Source organism: Dermacentor silvarum, chromosome 4 (assembly GCF_013339745.2).
Source record: "Dermacentor silvarum isolate Dsil-2018 chromosome 4, BIME_Dsil_1.4, whole genome shotgun sequence".
Classification (NCBI taxonomy): Eukaryota; Metazoa; Arthropoda; class Arachnida; order Ixodida; family Ixodidae; genus Dermacentor; species Dermacentor silvarum.
The window spans coordinates 79,459,248-79,465,247 of NC_051157.2; positions in this window are offsets into that span (position 1 = coordinate 79,459,248).

Below are 6,000 nucleotides of genomic sequence, written 5' to 3' on the forward strand. Positions count from 1 at the left end.
TCGGGCAGTCAGTTGCCTGCTCTTGCCATCAATTAGCTTGTATCAGGCATCGGGTTTTGAACGGGCCTACGCAACTGTATAGAACATTTATTGTAGTAGTTCTCTCTATAAATACTGAAACGCCATTTTTGCTTCAAGTGGCAAGTGAAAAAGTAACTGTGGTGGAGCGCGTAAACCGATGTTAGTGGAATGTACACATGGCAAGAACTATGTACCCGCAAATCAGAGACGAAAGGCATAGCTGCTTTAATGAATACTGGAAAGATGCTCAGGGCCTTCTGCCTTCAACACTGGCTAAAGCTGATGATGAAATCGGTAAGACGAATGACTGGAGTAATAGAGAACACATTTAGAAACCAGCAGGTCAACATTAAAGGGAGGTTATAGATAAAAAGAACCATAATATCAGTGCTAGACAGGCTGATTATTGTTACGAAGCTCACTCGCAATTAAGTGACGAAAAAAACAAACAATAAAAAAGCTAGCTTAGCAGTGATAATAACACAGCATGAAGTTATTTATGTTCTTGTACAGATGACGCCAATTTTTTCGCAATATTTCTGCACTTTCAATTCGTTCTCGCACAGAAGAGTTGAATGCATCAAGTTGGCTTTGTGCTAATTACTGAACGAATTGCTCTTGAATTTTTTATGCTGCTGAACAATTTCTTCGAACATTTCCACATTTTATGACATTATGTAGGAAAGATGAGGCCCTCGCTTGCTGATGAGATGGAGTTAGAGTTACCTACGAGGTAACGAATTTTGCCGGATATTCACACTAGAAAGAACAGTTCTAATACCCGCACTGAACATTCAGACTAGTTTGCCTTGAGCTACGACTCGCATACGTTTTGCCACGGACCCATGGGCGCGTACTTTGCCGGTGAATCGCAACAGGTTCGTCTGAGCTTCTACTCTCAAGGACGCGCCCTTTTGCACAAGGTGGGGCATCCTCCACACTTTCGCCACTTCCGGCTGACCTACCACCATAGACCACAATTCATAGAATCGTTGTGCGAGCGATACCCCGCAGTATGATACGCAGATGTTTTCCACACCTACTGGTCACGCCCTCTTGCTAAATCATCACCGTAATTGCATCCATCTTTTTCTTCTGCCTCCATCACTTCCCCACTCGCGTGTGAGCTCGACCGCTCCACCAGAACGCCTCCGTGCCTCACTCCCATGCTTTGGCGACTCCTCGTGCAACATATCAGGCACGTTCGTCAAATTTCCCTACCGCAAAACAATACTTGATGTGTTACCAGCCACGATGGTTGGGACAATAAGCTGCTTAGACAATAAAAACAATATCTCTCTCGCGTGCCAGCGACAAATATACATACATACATACATACATACATACATACATACATACATACATACATACATACATACATACATACATACATACATACATACATACATACATACATACATACATACATACATACATACATACATACATACATACATACATACATACATACATACATACATACATACATACATACATACGCACACACGCACGCACGTACGTACGTACGTTTTACATTCAGAAATACAAGATTTCTGGTGGCAATTATCGACTAAAAGCTGTTTGTTGCACACAGCTTGACTGGGCCGAAGGTCCATTACAAGGCATACATGGTGGTGTACCGACTTAAAAACACTATTAGGCACTCAAGATAAGTTAACTAATCCCAAAAATAAATGCACACAAAAGAAATAAATAATATGAAGACTAAATAACATATTCGCCCACCTCGGACAATTTTACCGTCTGCTCATTTCTTTAAATAAAGTTTATTCCTACTCCTCTATACGTCAGCACAAGTCCAAGGGTTGCATAAATGCACAACTCTTGGCTCTGAAAAACGACGTCGAAATCGAGAAAATAAAAAATGAATAAAAATGAAATAAAAATAAACGAAATACAATCGGTGATCACGTGTTTACATAATGCGTTCAACGTCCCCTGTATGAAGAAGCATTTAGGAGTAGCCGGCGCCACATATAGGCACCAACATCTCCTTAAATACATTTAATGTAAAAAAAAAGCATTTATACATTGATATCGATTGAACATGTGTGGTAGATTATGCTGTAATGACTATAGCTTATAGTTATTACGAAGTTCTTTGATACTGCTGGCCCATGCGTCATGTCGCATATTACGCGCGAGAGCTCCCACGCTGTCACTTTTATAAGCAGATTATTTCTATGTGATGTGACGCAGGCGAAAGACGGTGGTAAGATTGACTATTATTTGCGCGCTTCATGCCTGCCTCTGCGGCCTAATAATAACTGCCCTTAGCACGTGCAAGCTCGTAACAAAACAGCAGGCCACAGTGCGAGCACGTTGCCTACCACGTGCTGTCGCACGTAATATGCGACGTAATCGTGCCCTTGGCTCGTGGTAAAACCTGTTGCTCTGTGACGTCCACGTGCCTTTTGCAGCTTTTATAAACCCGCAGAGGTAGGAATGAAACATGTGAATAATGCATAAACCAAATAGATATGAATTAGCAGACACAATTCATACACATTTACGAGAGAGAGAGAGGCTCTTTATTGAAACATGGAGAACTTGGCCTGTTGCAAACATAGGACGGTAATCTAAGTGAATGAGTTATAGACACATAACGCACAGAAAGAGAGAGAGGGAGAGAGAGAGATTTTATAGATAGGAAAGACAGAGAAGTCGATCTGAGCTAGTGCGCTATGGTCTGGTACTCTGCACTGGGGAAGAGGTGAGGGGAGCGAAAGTACTTGGATCGATGATGATGAGAAGTGTTGAGTACTTATTTAAATTAGAGGGGAACCCTACTAGAGCCACTCGTCTAGTTTCGTGTCATGCAGGAAACAAATTAATGCATCTCATTGAGACCAGCGTCTCGTAGAAAAGTTAAAGGCGCCTTCGTAAAACGAGACACACACGAGGCACTAGTAGACGGTACAAGTACATTGCGTACCTCAAAGTGCAATGCCTGAGAGTCAGTCAAATGAAAACCTTAAATTTCATGCAAAATTTTTAAATATTTTTCCACTGACTTGTACTTCAGCTAAATTGTTGCCAGCAGTGTAAAGAATGCTCAGTACGTGGCAAAAGCACGCAGAACAACAAACTTCGATGGTTGGAGTCCGCGCAAGGAACGATGACGAAGAGAGGGAGAAAACATGTGTGTCATCTGGATGTCTTCGCATTCCTCCTTTGCGCTGCCCCCAACCATGAATCTAAACAAACATTATCAATTATCTGCTCTTCTGAACGAACATCGCCATAGACCCAACGTAAAGATAACCACCGCACTGGCGGCATACGATAAATAAGAACAACTTCTGTTATAAGATTTTTACTAGAGAAGGAGTAAAAGCTATCGAAATTCATGGAATAATCAATGTTAACTATGGTAAAGCATATTTGCCACAGCAGGATGCGCACGAATGGAGTGGAATATCACAACTATGAAAAATCACCCACCGGCCGCAGTAGTTCAGTCCCTATGGCGTTGCGCTGCCTAGAACGAGGTCGTCGGTTCGATATCGGCCGCATTTTGATGGGAGAGCAATACAAAAATGCTCGTGCATCGTGTATTGGCTGCACCTTGAAGAAACCGGGGTGTTCAAAATATATGCGGAGAATTCCCCTACGGCGTCCTGCATAAATCCACTGTGCGATGTGAGGACATTACCTCTGCCTTAATTCTCTTATGAACTATCTCTCTTTCGGGACGCTCTACCACAGGATCCGCTTAATTTTTTAAGCTTGTCCCCCAAATTAAGCGCATAGAGTTGCGACGCCAGAGTGAAACTGCTCGTCTGCATACTAGTCGTGCAACAGTTTCGACCGTTCAGGACATGCACTGTGAGAATCCCTCACATTCTCCTTACTCTGACTGGTTGCGCCTCCAATGAAAATGAGTGTTGTTTTTTGCCCATGGAATGCAGGCAGTCTGTGGTTTGTTTTAAGGCCCTCCGCCTGGCACAGCCACTATGTTACGAAATCATTGAATTTTTCAAATTCAAATGCGTCAGAAAATTCGTAAAGTACGACTTACGCAGCCTACAGACATGATAGCATCGTATTGTGATTGGAATATGCGAGAAAACATAATTCTATTATGCGGAAACTCAAACACAAACCCCTTTTCCAACCGCCGTTTTTTGGGTGAGCACCCCACAAAAGATACCGACCAACTAGAGGCTAACAGCTTCGATGTAAAAAAGTATTTTGTATTGGGAAAGTTATGATGAATACCGTGCAGATATGCAGGATCACGCCTGTCAAGTCCACAGGGCTTGCGAAATTTGAAGATTGGGCCATAAGTGCGAGTAGTTGTGTACAGCTGCTCTGGGTAGGTCCAGCTAGCAAGCTGTGGGTGCCACACAAAAGAAGACACTATAGTTGAACCCTTACTCCTAGGAAAAAGTGTAACAATTTTCTCAGAGGAGTTGGGTGCTGAACCAACAGGGCAGTCTGTCTGTACTCTGTGCATTGCCCGCTGTGCCGAAGTGAGAAGGCAGCCACTGCAGTACACTGTGCAGCAACCCACAGGCCTTGGGGCACAGACAGTTTGTCATTGAGAAGCTGGTCATTGGCGCGAGGCGCTTCATTGAGAATAGGGCAGCGTGGGAGTGATTTATATACCCAGGCGTTGGCTGAATGCTTTAAAGCCTTTTTCAATGATTCACGCAGGGCAGTCAGCTCCGTGGCAGTGCTAGAGGTCCCATGCCTCAGCTTAGAGGACATAGTAGCCCCTGTTGATGGAACCTACACGGATATAGCAGATCATACAGGCGTTACAGGACCGTCGGTGTAGATATGACGCCGTTGTTCGTAGCAACACGCGATCTGTCAAAGTGTGAAATACATCATTGCTGACCCTTGTGTTCTTGATTTGCTCTTTATGCTAAAAGCGATAGTCCAGGCAGCGAACTTCCAGGGAAGAAGTAAAGGCACAAAGGGGCTCTGGTAGCGATACGGAAGCAGACGGCTCATTTCAGAAATATATTTGTCAGAAAGAAGATGTTATGAGACTTTGAAAACATAACGTGTGCGAGCGCGAGCAAACATGAGAATCTTGGAGGCAATGCAAGCGCTAACACTCGGGAAGTGTCTGTGCCTTAACGCGAGGGACACTTCAATTATGGTCCCGCTATCACAAAGTAGTCGGCTTTCGCGGCCAATTCTATTTGACCCCTTAACCGCCTTCCCCCTCTGTAGGGTAGCAAACAGGGCGCGCCTCTGACTGATGTTCCTACCTTTCATTTCTCTCTTCCTTCGCTCCCTACGACGGTACACTTTTGAATTGTGCAGCAGTGAGTTATGGCGTTTAAACATCTTCCACAATGAGCAAAATAACTAGCGTCACCTTTCAGCTTCCGCAGAATTGGGTTGTACGCACACAGAAGTGCACAACACATTGGCATCTGAAATTAGATTATGTTCTATTCCATGCTACATAAACATTTCACTGTTTTATGCTTCGAACGTGATCCCGCATAATTAATGCCTTCTTCTACCACAACACTTTCGGCGCTGGCGCGCGCTAGAATACTAATAAAATGCGAATATAACTGGTCGATTCCGATTCCCAGCACGGTGAGATGTGGTGTGTATGAAGTTGACAAAACTGTTTGCGCAGTACTAGCCTACGCACTCGATCGACAAGAAAACCCCGCGTTTTTATCGGTTGAGTGTCGTATTGCGTTTGAACAAGGCTGTTTTTCGGTCTTTCCGGAAAATGGAAAACAGTTCGCGGGCAGAATGTGAAACTAGGTTTACGTTCCTGCCGGAGCGCAAGATATGTTCAAAGAACGTTTAGGGGGGAGAAGGCGGGTAGACGCATTCTTCAGAATTCCACAGCTACATGAAAACACGCCCATACCGTCCCAAGTTACGAGCTCCTAATCACAAGAAGACGCACACAGACCAGTGTTCACGTAATTCTATGGACGCGGGAAGACCAGTGAACGGGCAAACCCACCTAAGAGA